Raw genomic sequence first — 16,987 nt, 5'->3', positions numbered from 1 at the left:
ACTAGCAAAAATAACATGACTCAGAAATTGCACCTTAGATAGCCAGAATTCACATTTAGACAACTTAGAATATAGCTTCTTATCTTTCAACACGTGCAATACCATTCTCATATGATCTGTATGCTCCTCTTTGCTTTTGGAATAGATTAAGATATCATCAATGAACACAATAACAAACTGATCCAGATATGGTTTGAAAATACGATTCATATAGTCCATGAACACCGTCGGGACATTAGTAAGCCCAAAAGGAATAACCTGATATTCAAAATGTCCGTATCTGGATCGAAACGCCATTATAGGCACATCCTTCGGCTTAATCCGAATCTGGTGGTATCCAGACCGAAGATCAATCTTAGAATACACACAAGCACCCATCAACTGGTCCAGAAGATCATCAATACGAGGCAAAGGGTACCTATCCTTAATTGTAACCTTATTCAACTGCCGGTAGTCAGTACACAATCTCATGCTAACACCCTTCTTTTTAACAAATATTACTGGTGCTCCCCATGGAGACACACTCGGCCTGATAAAATTCTTTGTAGATAACTCCTCAATATGCTTTCTCAACTCAGCCAATTCCAGTGGCGACATCCGATATGGAGCCAAAGAGATAGGCCCCACACTAGGCAACAAATCAATAGAGAACTTGATCTCTCTCAGGTGAAAACTCTGGTATCTCATCAGCAAATACATCAGCAAATTCATTAACCACCAGAATATATGAAATTTCTTCTTCTTTATCGCCAACAAGTCCACCTAAGAATACATAACCCAGATCACCAGCCTTCAAGGCTTTTACAGTTTGACAGATAGACAGATAAAGAGACGGACAAACAGTGGGCTTCTCAGGAGATAAGATCAACCTCTTTCTGCAGCAATCAATCATTGCACAGTTTTGAGACAACCAGTCCATACCCAAAATTAGATTTTCAGAGGCCAGGGGCAAGATAATCAAATAAATAGTGTAACCCCTGCCTTAATAGACAAACTCAACATCTCTACAAATAAAGGAAGAATCATTAACCTCTCCTATAGTAGTAGTAGTAGTAGTAATATGCATGGGAGGCATCATCCGTGTTACCTTTAAATTTAACCCATTCGCCACATATTCCGTAACAAACGAATGTGTCGCTCCCGAATCAAACAAGACAGATAAATCAATATTAGAAATGAAAATTATACCTTTAAACATATTTTTTGCCTTCTCTGTATGTTGTGCATTAGTTGCAAACACTCATCCCACAGTGGGAACAAATGGCAAGGCCTGCAGATTCGCAGCCTGCTCAGTATTACTATAGCATTCTCTGGCATAATGCCCAACCTTACCACATTTAAAACATGAATTTGGGGCAGCAATACAAGGACCCCTGTGGTATCTCTTGCATTTTTCACATTGAGGAGCAGAATTTCTGTTATTGAATCCACCCCCCTGACCACCACCTCTTTTGAATTGACCAGGAGGCTGACTTACCTGCAACCACTTTCCCCTGTTATTATTATTGTGATGAACACCCCTGTAATTAGAACCAGAAGGACCAGCCATCCTCTTAATCTCTTGATCTTTCAAAGAATTAGATTTTGGATACCTGCCATATATAGTCCCGACCCTCTTGCACTGTGTAAGAACCTGCACCGCTAATTAAGGAAATTAAATTGATTTAAATATTAGAATAAGAAATAATTCCATAATTGACCCTAATAATTATGAGAAGGCTTACAAAATTATAGTAAGTAATTAATAATGCTGAAAGTCGCTTTTCTGACGAAAAGTGCAGATACCGGTTATGCTACTCGGTATAAATGCGTACCGGCGAAGTATCCCGAAAAATTATAATAAGTATGGGAATATTCCTAAATTAATAAGTATGGTGACAGCGTTCATCTTCTTGACATTTGGAGGCTCCAAGAAGCTATCTTGGTGAAGAAAGGACATTGCTTGGCCAATATTTTTGTGGTTCTATTAAGTCAGAACCTTTGAGCCTTGTTGGGAGATCCAAGGAGGAGTCTTTTTCTGAGTTTTGAGCATTGGAGGTGAGCCATGATCACCTCTTTGTTATTTTGATGATTTAAGCTTGTTTAATCGGTTAAAAAGTAAAACTTCAACCATTTGAATAAAGGAATGTGTTTTTGAGTTCATAACATGCTAATGAACATCTGTTGAGGGAGTCTTTGGACTCCAAATCACGTTAGAACTCTTAAAATGAGAATTATGTAGATGACAGTTCGGATTTCTGCATTCTGAAGGAGAAATATTCGAATACTTTTCGGGTAGTATTCGAATACTTGTCCTCTGGTAATCGAATACTCCTTGCTGGAGTATTGGGATACTTTTCTGGGAAGAAAAGTATTCGGATACCTTGAAGAAGTATTCGAATACTGGGTAGTATTTGAATACCTTGTGGTATTCGAATACTTTAGTGAAAGTAATCGAATACTTTCTGGAGAGCTGGAGTATTCGAATACTCATCGGGGAGTATTCGAATACCTCCTAAAGAAACTGCCTAAAATGACTTAAAATGAGATGGAAAGCCTTAATCACTAAATGTAACCTTGGTAAATGGTTATTGATGATTATTTACTGTATAAACAGATTGTGATTGTGCTGTTTGTGGGCTTTGAGCTAGTGTGAGCTCTTGGTTGAACTCTTGGCTTGGATAGTGAGCTTGCAAGGTAAGCTTTCGTGTCCTCGGTTTAGCCATTGTTTGTTCCACCATGTCCCATGTGGGGATGGTTATATGCATGATGTTGTTTTCATGTATTGTTTTATTGAAATGCTATTGAGCTGTTAAGTGTAAATGCCTATGATATGTATGTGGTGTTCGCCTAGACAGGATTAAGTTCATGTGGGCAGGTACGGCATGGGCGCGTACTGTGTGGGTAATAGACGTATTCCTGCACCTCTCTGGCCAGTAGATTAGTTATAACACACATGACATGATTATCTGCTGCATTGCACTGGTTTTGGAACTTATACTGTTAAACTGCTTTTAGAACTTATATTGCACATGTAAGTGAGCTTGGGGTGGAAGATCCTTGAGGATCCCTCCTTGTCTTATTGAGATTTATGTTTAGAGATCTCACCCCACGTTTAGGGCACCATTTTCAGGTTCAGGTAATGCGGGGGTTGAGACCTCTAGCGGCAGGAAGCCGGAGCTTAGCTGATATTTCTGCTTATGCTGATTATGTTTGGATGCTGGATTATGTTTGTTGCTATTATGGTATTAGCTTCATGTTATGAATTATTGAGATGAGACTTTGTTGGTTATGTTGTTTTATCTGGTGAGCATGAGGATTGTCCATGCCACGTTGACTTGACTAAGTCTTAGTTTAAATTCGAGTTGTAATAATGTATCAGGATATTGTCCTGACTATGTGCTGTAGATCCGTGACATAGATACTCACTTGCTTATATTAGAGGTATTTCAGTTAGTTGTCTTTTTGCATTTACATACAGGCGATGTTTTTATGAAAATGATTAAGTAATTAACTTGGCTAAGTATAATGACGTCATAATTGAAAATAAAAAGATATTCCGCATTTTAAATTAAGCATGGCTTAATACGATGACATGTTAACAAACCGGGTATACACAGGGTGTTACACACTGGGTCACTAAATCAACAAAATTCCTGACAGCAGTATTCGACATACGTTTTGCAATCTTTTCACTTAATCTTCTTTGGAACTTCGCAGATAGAATTCCGAAGTAGGCAGAGTACCCCCATAATTAGCAAACTTGACCAATTCATTGAACTTGGCCAAATAAGCATCCATAGACATAGAACCCTGTACCAACTTATCAAACTCCCCCTGTTTAGCTTCTCTAACATCTCGGGGAAAATACTCCTCATGAAACAAGCTCTTAAATAAAACCAAGTAAGTTCACCTTGAATAACAAAAGGGAGAGATACATTGCACCACCACTCGTGGGCATCACCCTCCAACATATACACAGAATACAATCCTGGCATCTCATCACTCAAAATATTTTATCCATACCCATCAGCCAGGTAGTCACAACCTTCGGGTCCTTAGACCCCTGAAATGCTGGAGGTTTATGTTTCCTAAAAGAAATGAGTCTTCGCTTATCATCAGCACCAGCATTAAACTGCTCAGCAACCTCAAAAGTCTGAGCAACATAAGTAGGATCCACAGTGGGCTGACTAGCCCCACTCTCCCCCTACTGGGGTGTAACAGATGGCGCATGTGTAGGAGTCACTGTAGTCGTGTGAAGAGGAGAATCACCCCTCCTATATTGAGCTCTCTCAGCCCTCATCTCATTCATGAAGGCGTGCATCATATCCTGATTATTCTTCATCAGGTTCTCAGTCATTATTCTATTAGCAGCCATCTCCGCCTGCAGAACATTCAGGACTACAGTAATCAGATCAAGCGGTGGAGGATCTGCACCTCGTGTCCCACGGCCACCATGAATCCTCCTCATGATAACTGTACATGTAACACAAAGGAATAAGCTGATCAGACCCACACTGAAGAATCACATATACATTAATCGTAAAGAGTTTACAGATAGCTATACAACACAAAATACAGTCATACATAATCAGAGTTCCTTAGTAAACTGCTCTGATACCATAATATGTAACAGCTTGTTACGTACCGATGTTGTTAACATTGATTATGATATTAAGCGCAGTTACAAACACAGTAGTTTATTTAAAAATGCGAGTAAACTTTTTCCTTTTCATTACGTGAGCATTTAAAACAATAATAAAACGTAATGAGTAAAAGTTGTGATCATAACTAAAATCTAAATGCGGAGTGATTATAAACAATGCCTAACTATCATATAATGCGTCTCTCAAGTTATTGAGGGGTTCCTATAAACTCACTTAGCATAATTCTCACTTTTACGGTTTTTACATAACTGAACATGGTTCAGTAATATCGACATTACGGGAGATTAAGTGGTTATAAACCTCTCATATTGTAGTATGTTATTCTAGAATTAATTATCTTTTCAACAAACTATAACACGCTCCATAAAGTTCTCTTTTGCTTCGGTTATCACCGTTTGAAGTTGGACAAGAAAAGTTGCCAGCCAACCTCAAACTGGGCTCCAAACAGGCTCTACTATTTTTGAGATTCTGGACACACTAATTCACTAATTGCTCTCAAACTTTTATATAATAAACTATACACCTTGAGCTTCAATTTGACACATCATAGGACTAATTTGACAAAGAATTGAGGGAGGAATAATTTTCCCAAAATAGCTCACCCGACAGCCCCTGCAATAGGGCGTTCTGAACAGTCTAGACTCAAATGCCTCTACAGGTCTGCGTACAACTCCAATGGCTACCAAATTTTGAGAGAATATAGTTGGCATGTCAATATTCAAAATGGTGTATGGTACATCCCTATTGGACCTCTAAGGAGGGAGATATGCTCTCCCAAAGTTCACCCAAAAACTATCATTTTATATAAAATTCGACGGCATCTCCTTTGTTTATTCAACCTATCCCACTTTATCAAAAGTATGTTATTATCATCAAATGATACCTAATAGACAAGGGTGGCATTCAAGGACTAGCAATACCTTGGTGCTCTTACAATCCACAACATTTTATATCAATTTACTCAACTTACAAATCATTACTTACATTATGAAACTTAAACCATTTCAATCACATTATCTCATTTGCATGCATTCTTCCAACATACACATAATCATAACTTAAAATAGGCCTATTGCCCTTTCATCATATATCATGCTTCAATATTACACAAGGTCCAATCTTTACAAATTACATTTCTCCGCTAGAAACATAATACAATAAGTCCTCCAAGATACAACATAATAACCTCAAATAGAACATTATAAATATACAACTAGACTTAGGAAAAATATGGCATGAACAAATATGACAATATGCATAATCTTAAATTCATATACAATGTTCATGCCCTAAGTCTAGCTATGCCAAATGGCCTCAAAATGCAAAACAAGCTCTATGTCCAAGTGCTCATCCTATGGGCCTCTTGCCCACAGCTCCAGCCTCACTGCTACTACCTGAAATAAATGCCCCAACACGGAGTGAGATATACGAATATATTTCAGCAACCGGAGGTTTTAGAGATTACTCCTCCCAATGGCTCACTCAGATGTAAATCAACAGTATATTACAATAAGCAAAGAGGGATAAAGCAAGGGATTTAGTGAAGTGGGGATGCATAGGGAGTAAAAATAAGATGAAGCTGGAATGGTCAATGCCAAAGCTACGCAACATTCGGCTTATTGGCCTCGGCATATAGCCTACGGGCTCTCATCCAAAGAAGTGTTCCCAGAACAACAACCAAGGCACCCTCCATCCATATACACCCGAGACATTCCTAGAGTGCTCCTCAACGGATGACACTCTATGACCCTAGGTCAACTGGAACTCCCTCATGGAGACCTATCCAGTGGAAGTCCGTAACGCCCGAAGGCAACAGTCTATTGGCCAGAGATACGGTACATCCTATGTACCCACTATACATACATATATGCATGAATATGTTATAATACATCATTAACATCCACCTCCAACAACTACCCCCATGGGGCATGTTGGAGCACACACGGGGACTAACCACAGTACCAAAGGATTACCTTATGGAAGCTCTCTCTCTAGGTAGCTCCAAATCAATATACCACCGAGCTTGGTCCAACCAGAAATGCCTACACACAGGTCATTCCCTTTCAATTATAACCAAATAAAACATACACATAATTATACAAGCATTCATGCACTTTTCACAAGCACTTACAACAATCCCCTTAGTCAAGGACCAAAGGCAACCCACCAAGCTCACTATTCTAAGTTCACGTCTGTGGGACGCAACCTACAATGACCATACAAGGATCATCAATACTATGGTGCAAACAAGTCAAAACACAAAGCACCACACTCCCACCCACATATACAATAGGTTCGGCCAAATGGCCCAAAATACCTAGCCATGTTCCTAATTTGATTTCAAGGTTCTAATAGCTTCCTAAGCTTACCACAACACCAAACCAACTCCTTGATTTCACTCCATTACCATCCAGCACCATTTTTCCCAATTATCCTTCTTTAGGCCAATTTCTACACTTAGACATATCCAATGGTTCCACTTCCAATCCACATGCATCAAACCAACCTACAACCGATTTGAACATAATTCACAACCACACGACACCAATCGCATGATTTTTACATCATCTTTTCCTTATTTTCCCTACATGGCCGAATTCTTCATGCTTGTATACCTAGGGACTTTTGATTCATTTCAATCCTATAATCATGCCATTTCACAAAGTCATGCATTTTCACTCATGAAATTGCCCAAGTTATCAACTCTTTCATCAATAACTTTTATGAGTTCAATCACTATAAAACATCATTCTAAGGCACTTTTATCTAATACACATTTTCAATTTGAGGTCCCCAACCCCATCAATCGCACATGCAAGCTCTAGGGTTCATGAAATCAAATCCAATGAATAAACCAATGAAATGTGTTGAAACTTACCCACAATCAAGGCCTAGGACTCCTCCACATAATACCTAAGCAATGAAGGAACAATCAACTCTAAGAACATCAAAATCCTCACCAAGACCGCAGACATGGGTCATGATTTTCTCCTAAATTAGTGAGTTTCAAGCCTTGAAAATACTATGGGTGTGTTTATAAGGTTGTTTACTTAAAGTTTGATGTAGTGGAAGTTGTGTTTTGGTGGAGTATTGATGGTGTTCTGGTTGAATCAAAATTCAAACCAAAACTTGCCCAAAAATGGTGGAGGCCGCGACTTGTGGAGAGAGAAGAAGGAGGGAGATGAGTGAATAGTGCATGTGCACATGTGTCTTAAGCTCACTTAAGTGGGGTGGGTTCCACCGCCACCTCACGCGATTCAAATTAATTCAAATCTTTCGCTTAATCCACTAAACGTCCATTAATTCCTAGACTATTTAGAAACTTCAAATTTTAACATTCACTGATGTCTTTTAATTTCCCTTGATCAGATAAATTCGGAGTTTTCCAGTTGTTCGGTGAAATCACAGTTTTAAGCTGTTATGCGCACTGTTGGCACGCTTCTCCAAAAATCCTAATTTCAGTCAATTTCCATCAGAATTCACAATTCCTAGTCCTATTTATAAATTATTTCCAAACCTAGAGCTCAAAATTCATTCGGCATGCTTTACGGTGCAACTGGCTTAACCACTCAATTTTTTCAGAAACTGGTCTAACCACTCAATTTTTCGTTCTGAATCCATTTTCAGGGTTATTTTTCCTATTTGGGACCTCCTACTCAAATTACGTGTTTGGCAAATTATCGTTTTACCCTTTTTACGTATTTTGATTCTAAATTCAGGATTTTCACTAATCCTACCCTTTAATCCATATTTTAAGTATAATTATATGATTTGAAATTACGAGGTGTTATATTGGACATGGATGCACATAAGGATTATAAGACTTAAATCCATAACTTAGGATAATTCAAAGAACCATACATTAAACCCTAAATCATCATTCAACATAATTTTTGCACGTAAAATCCTAATTATCTCACACATGGCCAAAGCTTATAGGGTATTAGTCCTTAAGATTTTCTTTCATTAGATTACATGATCATGTGTCCATAGACTAGTCTTAAGCCTAGGTTGTCACCTAGCTCCATAATAAGGTTTCATTAGCAAACCCTAATTAGGTTTGATTAGAAACCCTAGGTTACTTTAATATTAGGGTTTTTCCTTTATTAGGTCAGTTATGCATTCCCATATAGTCACATTAGGTCTTAGTTCATTAAGTTAACTAATTACATGAATTAATCTATTATGCATGATTCACCTCACTTCAACCCTAATTAGGTCAATTTTTTAGGATTTTATAGTTAATTAATCTATTATGCATGATTCACCTCACTTCAACCCTTGATTAGTATCCTAATTAGGTCTTGAAACCAATTTTGACATACTAAACCTAGTATACCCTCAATAGACTGAAATGTGTAGGAGGTGGAAACAAGGTTTTTAACTTGTCAACTTCACCATTTCTTTAATTAATTAGGTCCTACACTTAATTAGTCCACTAATCCATTATTTCATTAAATTTTAAATATAAAATCCTAATTATAATCATTAGGGCAGATTTGACTAGGTGATGTTATTAGGGTTCAAATTCATCCTCAATCAAGATTAGTGTTCTTAAACTTAAAGATTACACCTTTACAAAATTAAAGCATCAACCCCACAAGGAATCCATGAAGGCCGAATTGTATAGGGAGGTGGAGGAGAGTTTTGGTCATCATTTCTCTAAGGATTCAAGCTTACTTCTTCAAGTTGGCTCCAAGGCTTCAAGCTCCCACTTTTCTCAAGCAAGAATGCCTCTTTTCCACAAGGAACAGACTTTCAAGAAAGGCTCCAAAGTTAGAACTCAAGAACAAAACTCAAAGATGGGATTTTCAAGAAAAAGATCCAAGAAACTTATACTAAAATCCATGGAAACAAGCACCAAAGTAGTATTCTTCAAAGAGGACTCAAACCATCATCTTCATGGGAAGAAGACGACAAAATCGTGGCTGTATGTGGGAGGTTCACCACGAAATTTTTGGCTTCCAACAACAAAAATGGTATGTTCTTGGAGAGGAGGATAAGAGCAACAACTTTTGTGAAGGAGGTTTGGTGATTTGGTGGAGTTTGGATGGAGAAAACCTAGAGAGAAGGAGGAGAAATTTTGAAATTCAAAATGACTAGAGAGGGGCGGCTGAATGGGGTTGTTTGGAGGGTCGCCCTAGTCTTCTAGGGTTTTGACCAAGTCACTTAAATGACATTTTGTCCTTTAGTGACACCCGGTGTAATTTGTTTTTGAACTATTATCAAATTTATACCCGGAAACCCCCAAGACTCTAACTTTAAGTAATTAATCTTAAGTTTGTTTAATTATCATGTTCTTAACTTAAAAAATTGATTAGTAGATCACAGATCCACTTAATGCAGTTTAATTGCACTATGGTCTCTACCGGTGTTCTTAATTATACCCGAATTTCATAATCTTCTTAACTTTAACATTATTGGTCTAATTATGACTTGTTAGGCATATATTGGTTTTCATTCAATTTTCTCATCTTTTTTCCATTCCGAGATTCTACCAACGGCTTCTACAGCAATACAAAATATCCGGCAGAAGTGACTTTCTCAAAATACCCCAATATCAGTTTCAAACTTCATCAAAACATATATACTAACCTCATCTATGATAATCATATCATCAAAATAGCTCTCCAACTCAATTTACTAAATTGAAGCAATTCTACTGACTGTTACTGCGTCAACGGTAAAAAATAACAGATGAAAAATCAACCTGTGTAGAATAGTATCAATATGTATATCAAAATTCTTAAAATTTCATCCTCATTCCATTTATGACCCTAAGGTCTTCATAATAATTCTCTAATTTCAAAATTATAAAATTAGGGTTATTATACAAGATGTGTTAGGACCACACCCTGAAAGCTCTTTAAGAACCGACCTCTCACCAATTCTAAACCAAGTCACACACAAGTTCAAAACCTATTATAAGTTTAAGCTCAAGAGAAGGGAAATAAAGGAAAAAAACAACAACCCCTTTTACATTTCTAAGAAAAAGAAAAGAGTTCACTGAAGAAATGAAGATGGATAGTGGTGCCATGGTAGGCTCAAACAGAAGGCTATCATCAAATAGAGGAATTGGAGGAGTCCTCAGATAGCAGAGGGAAAGGCTATACATTATAAGAAGATGTGTGGTCATGCTCCTTTGTTGGCATGACTAGTATTTGAAGACTTGAAGTCCAAGCTTATTTTCCATGGGAATGGAAGATGGGTATCTTTTCTTTTTTCCTTACACTAGTGAACCAATGTTTTCTTATAGGGAATAAAAAATAAAGAAAAATAATAAAAAACAAGCCCATAAACTAAACTTAAGGATTCATTCAGATCAACACTTTGTAGGGAGTTTCATGTTTAAAACTAAGATTTCTTTAATATTTTTTCTCAAGAATGAAAAAAATAAATAATAAAAAGACGAAAAGAAGGGAAATATATTTATTAGAAAAGGAAAGAAGATTGCTATAAAAAAGAGAAGATAAAGATAATCATATATAAGATCATGTATACTTGAAAGGGACTGTTAATCCTCAAATTTATACTAATCAGCATACATAATCTCGTTGCATGTATATGTGTTGAGGAAGAGTGGGAGTTAGGGGGTTGCCGCTGTGAGAGATGTAGGACGGATGGAGATAGACCTAAAGGGTCAAAGATATGACTAATATTATTCTAATTCTAAGTCCTTAGAAGGGTTTTTCTAATTTGTATTATTAGAGAATATATTTTGCAGCAGTAATAAAGAAATATAGTAGAATTAAGTGGTGCAATTGAACTAGAACCTTTGATAAAAAGTTTGAATCTAAAACTGCTTACTGAAGAACTTGACATGGATGTGAAGTTTGTCATAATTGGTTTTATGCCAATCTTTAATGTCATCAAGGAAAATGGCATCACCAATCTCTTACAATTCTCCTTGTGCTGCCTGCAAATTCTTGAGGAGAAAATGCACGCCAGGATGCATCTTTGTGCCTTACTTCCCACCAGAAGAGCCTCAAAAATTTGCAAATGTGCACAAAAATTTCAGTGGTACATTCAGAGGTCCAAATCCGAATTCATGTGTAAGAGTAAAAATTTTAGTGACCACAAACCACAAAGTCAACTGTCAAATTATTTCAGCATATGAAAGAACAACTTCTTGCATAGCTATTATCTTGCAGGTCGCACACACCTCTGATACTCCAGTTAAAAACAAGGGCAATATTTTGCAAATTAATTCATGCACATTCAAGCAAATTACCGCTGAACATTAAACATATCTGTTATAACCTCATAAGCACTACTTTATATCAACCAGAAGCTATAGAGATATTTAAAGGAAGTTACCATTTTTGGATTCTGATAGGAAATCTTCCCACAAATTGTACATATGGCTCCCAACTTATGGTAAATAATTAACTGCAATTAACAGTAAGAAAATACCAACTCATTTTTTCTTCACATAATTTAGTGTTGAGAAAGAACCAAGGAGTAACCATTTCTTATAACAGTTATAACAAATATGATAGAAATGAAGTAACAACCTCAAATCTGCCAATGCATTCAAAACTTCAACTATTAACATAATTCATCATCTACCCTAGTCGATCTTCTAATAAACAGCTCACCCGGACATATCGCAAGTTACCAGTACATTCATCTTCAACATATAGCTCAATATCTAATTGAGCAATACCTGGATGACATCGACGAAAACAAGAAAAAGAAATTAAAATTAAAATATATTGATGAGTAAAATAAAAAAACATACACTTCATAACAAAAAAAGGAAATATCTTGTCTAAGTAGCTCCACCGCAACATTAATATTAGGATGGTTAGCTGTGCACACAACACATCACACACTAGCATTATTAACACAATCTCGTGTCAAAAAAGTAAAACATAAAAGAGAGGAAGTAGGTGCTATAAATCTCCCATTATGCGCACAGTAGTTGCAAGAGGCTTATTAAATGAACCAAACCTGTGACTCGATCACATGCGACAACACAAACGGCTCAAGGAGAACATAATACTAAACCTCAGACTAACACATATAACCAAAAAAACAAAGAACTAGATAATTAAGATATAGGTTATACTTACAACATCTTAAAATGTTAGAGGCCTAATCTCACATTATATTTCAAATTCATTGCATTCACAATTTGCAGCAAAGATTTCTATTCTTTCTCATCATGCACAAATGTTACAATATAACCATCATCTTCCCTTTCACAATTACGAATGGAATAGAAGAAACACAGGCTCCCCACCAAACCTTTGGAAAGCTTAAAACTGTAGGACATGGCTCATCAAGCTAAGTGTAAGCAAACTGGGTCTTCGGTCCCTGCTTGTTCCTATTCACCATGCAACCCTTATTAAGAGATTAGAACACTCATTCAACTCATAAATTGAACGATGAGAACACGAACTTCAGCTCATAAATTAAATGGTTATAACTGAAAAAAATAACCACACTCCACATCAATATTACCACATAAATCAATTCATAAAAGACACGATTCATCATATACAAATAGAAATTCCAAGCAATATTCCATGCTAACCAAATGCTTCTACATCATTACAACTTGGTGGCAGAGGCATAAAATTCAGCATACCATAAATTACAACACAACAAGAATTTTTCATCTTATACACTACAATCCCAAATACTATTACAAATGCAATTTGCAAAACCACCAAAAGTTTGACGAAATTGTACCACTTGATGCAGTTACCACAAGTGGGTTCATCAACCCACTCAAAGAAATCACACTTCTGCCTTGTATTGAAATTAGGACAACCAAAGAACTTCCTGTCGGGATTCCTAGGTGTCCGAGACTTGCGTACCACAGCCGGAATACCACAGTCGAACATCTTTAGGTTTGACGATGATAAACATGTAGAATGCCCTGAAAATACACTTTGACAACCGTCTCCACCCATTCTACCTTCGATCAGACTTGTGTGCATGACACAGACAGACACACAAGAGTTCAAAACATACAACATTAATTAATTTATTAATACAACAAAATCTGATACTGAGAGTGAATTTTTTTTTTAGAGGGGTGGGGATTAACAACTTTACAGATGATATTTAAATTAATTTTTTTAAGTCAAAAACTAGGGTACTATTAATCTCGAAATGACTACAATATGGGATGTTTGTGAAGGGTTACCATAATGACAAATTCGTACTGTCAAATATCCAAAAACACTAAAAATATCAAGTATCAAACCACGAAAATGCAGTCAGAAATGCACCTGACGACGTCTTTTTCAATGTTGGGTGGAAAACGACAGATGTTGACGAAGAAATATTCGTGGGTTTCGATAGCTTACCCAGGAAGGTCTTGGACACGGTTTGGACGGAGGAACGAGAGGGGTGGCACAAGGCAGCTTTGTGATTGTCGATTAGCTCTCTGGCAGCCCTTAATGTCTGATACAGAGACAAGTCATGCAAAATGAAGAAAAGAAAAACAAACGAAGACGGAGACACACAGACAACCCTACTATAAAAAGAACGTTTAAAACAAATTTTCAAACACGATGGGTAATTTTGTAATTTCATTCCACATTTCCACATATTTTCACAACCAACCAAACATAGCATTATAAAAATAACTCAACATTTTCGACAAAAATGTTGGCCTACCAAACACCTTTTTGTAACTTGTCCAAGATAAAAAAAATTCCCGCCATATTCTCAGTAACTTTTTTTCCTGACGAAAAAAAAAAATCTCTTATACCAAACACCCCCCTAAGTCTATCATCAAATAAATGATGAAAGGAGAATATACAATTTAGAGTAAAGCTCCCTTTTGGATCCGTAACAAAAAACACGATCCCGACTTTCGTCCCTTACAAAAAAATCCATATTAGTCCTTTTTTAGGGACTAAATTGGGTCTTCATTGAATTTCTGAGGGATCATATTTTCAATGAACTAGAATTGTAGAGAGACTAAAAGTTGACTTTGTTTTTGTAAGAAACAAAAATGGAGACCATATTTTTTGTTAGGAACCCAAAAGAAACTTTACTCTACAATTTATGTTATTTTATCTCCGCTGTCATATCCATCAATCAGGCTTAAATTTTGAAGCCCATGTCCTAAATTAAAAAGTTGTGTTGATAGAAATATTCCAGAAAAATTGATAAATTTAAATATATGAATTTTATTCTTCCAGATTTGTTATCAACATAATTTCCACGCTTGCTTCTTTTTAAAATTCTAAACCTTTTCAACTGTATTTTTTTAAATTTATTATTTACTACCCAAATTATTTAATACCAAAATTATTTAATAATGCATGCTCGATTTAAATATTAATAATTTCAATACTAAATTCTAAAATCTCACAACTTGTGTAATTCACAAACAAACTTGTGCCATGTTTTATCAAGTTTATACTTTACTACAAACAAAATCTCACAAATTCTTCAATCACATTATGACACATTTAACATAACTTATACTAAGTTTTTAATATGTCCTCCAGAATGTAATGGTCTACTTCCATTTAATAATATTGTTACATATTATATTTATTTAACATACCTTTTTATGTTAGAAAATATAATTTCTCGTATTGCAATGGATAATTTGTTAACATACAAAAAAGTGAGTGGAATTCACTTACTTTTTTTCTCTTATATATTTCACTCAATGAATTCCACTAATTTTTTTTGTGTGAGTGTTATGAAAAATTATATTTCCTTTAATTTATGAGGATTATATCCCTCGTGTTGTTGAAACTAGGGAGATGTATTAGATTGAGGTTTCAAAGGATTTTAATGGATTATTTTTGGATAAAAATCAATTGGTATTCAATTAGGACTTTAAAGGATTGAAAAAAAGTCACGTAGTATTCGATTAAGATTTTAAAGTTTATTTTAGAGTTTGTCAAATCTGTTGGTATTCAATCAGGATTTTTGTTGAGAAATATAGTCTCACATTGGTTGTATGGGCAACTAATGTGAAGTTTATAAGGCCTTGGGCACTCCCACCCTTTGAGCTAGCTTTTGGGGTGGTGACCTCAAGGTTCTTAATATGGTATCAGAGCGTTCGAAATCTCACAGCCTCCCACTTTCTTTGTAGTGGAATTTCCACATGTAGGTGTGCTTGTATGTTGTCCACCCTTCAAGTCCAGTGGGCTCTCGTGTGAGGGGGCGTGTTGAGAAATATAGTCCCACATTGGTTGTATGGGCAACTAATGTGAGATTTATAAGGCCTTGGGCACTCTTACCCTTTAAGCTAGCTTTTGGGGTGGTGACCTCAAGGTTCTTAACAATTTTGAACAAAGGAAAAACAATCTTGTGGTATTCAAAAATCTAACGATTTTAATGAATTTTCAATTGATGTGGATTTCGTGAGACTTTTTAGTTAGAAATATAAATAAGATGTCTTTCTCACCATCTCACCCTAACCCCTAGGATTTCTTGAGATTTCTATATTGTAGTGTCTTCTTCTTCCTTTATTTGATTGACCCGCTCGAAATCGATTTTCGCCATGAGAGTTTTGTCAAAACTTCAAAAAAGTAAATTTTTGAGCGATTTTTATCTCAAAATAACCCAGAAACAACAAAGCAACAAAAATCTAATATAATAATTTTTCAAACTATGAGTCGCGATTTTTCTTAGCACAAAAATTTGTGATTTTTGTATTGAAAACAACATAAAACAGTGGAAAAACAACAGGGGAACTAAAACCCTTAAACCAATTTTCATTTTATATCAATGAAACAATATCAATTTAAAGAACGATTGAAACTTTCATAATATGAACACTATATTTAGTAATAATACATTCATGAACGAAATTCTTTCGCTATAGGAAATGATTTCAAACAATTTTTGTGCCTATAGATAACTAAAAACTTGTTGTTCAAAAGCCCCAAAGCAATTTAAGACTTCAATATATCGGTTGAAAATAAATTGAGAAATTTTCTAAACTTTCATGAAATAAAATCTAAAAATTTGTTTACCAAAAAATAAAATCCATAAATTCCCAAGGTTAGAAAATTTATGGATTGAAATTTGTTTAAGACTTCAATATATCGATTGAAAATTTTCTTAGAATACTCAATGAAAACATGCATATGATATATGGTTAGAAAACTCTCGTCACGTACAACAAAATTCCCAAGGTTTCCAAGATCAATTGCAAAATCTTCCAAACGAAATTTTATCATGAACTTTAGATTCTATATGCAAATTTAGAATTATTTTAATAAATAAATTTTTTTGGGTATTATTATCATATATGCAAAGCTCTGATATCAAATGAAGAACATGATTTTTAACTCATTGGTCAAACACAAGAAATGCTAATGCGTGGAGACTAGTATAACTTTAGATATTTGGAG

At 35.7% G+C, this 16,987-nt stretch overlaps 1 pseudogene; it reads left to right on the top strand.

Moving 5' to 3' along the window:
* The first annotated feature begins 10,660 nt into the window (after positions 1-10,660).
* Positions 10,661-10,804, top strand: LOC133296468 (small polypeptide DEVIL 6-like; annotated as a pseudogene).
* Positions 10,805-16,987: the final 6,183 nt, after the last annotated feature.

Source organism: Gastrolobium bilobum, unplaced genomic scaffold (assembly GCF_033153095.1).
Source record: "Gastrolobium bilobum isolate Gb01-03AN ecotype WA unplaced genomic scaffold, APGP_CSIRO_Gbil_v1 utg38010, whole genome shotgun sequence".
In the NCBI taxonomy this organism is placed as follows: Eukaryota; Viridiplantae; Streptophyta; class Magnoliopsida; order Fabales; family Fabaceae; genus Gastrolobium; species Gastrolobium bilobum.
This window is presented reverse-complemented; position numbering and strand designations above follow the sequence as displayed.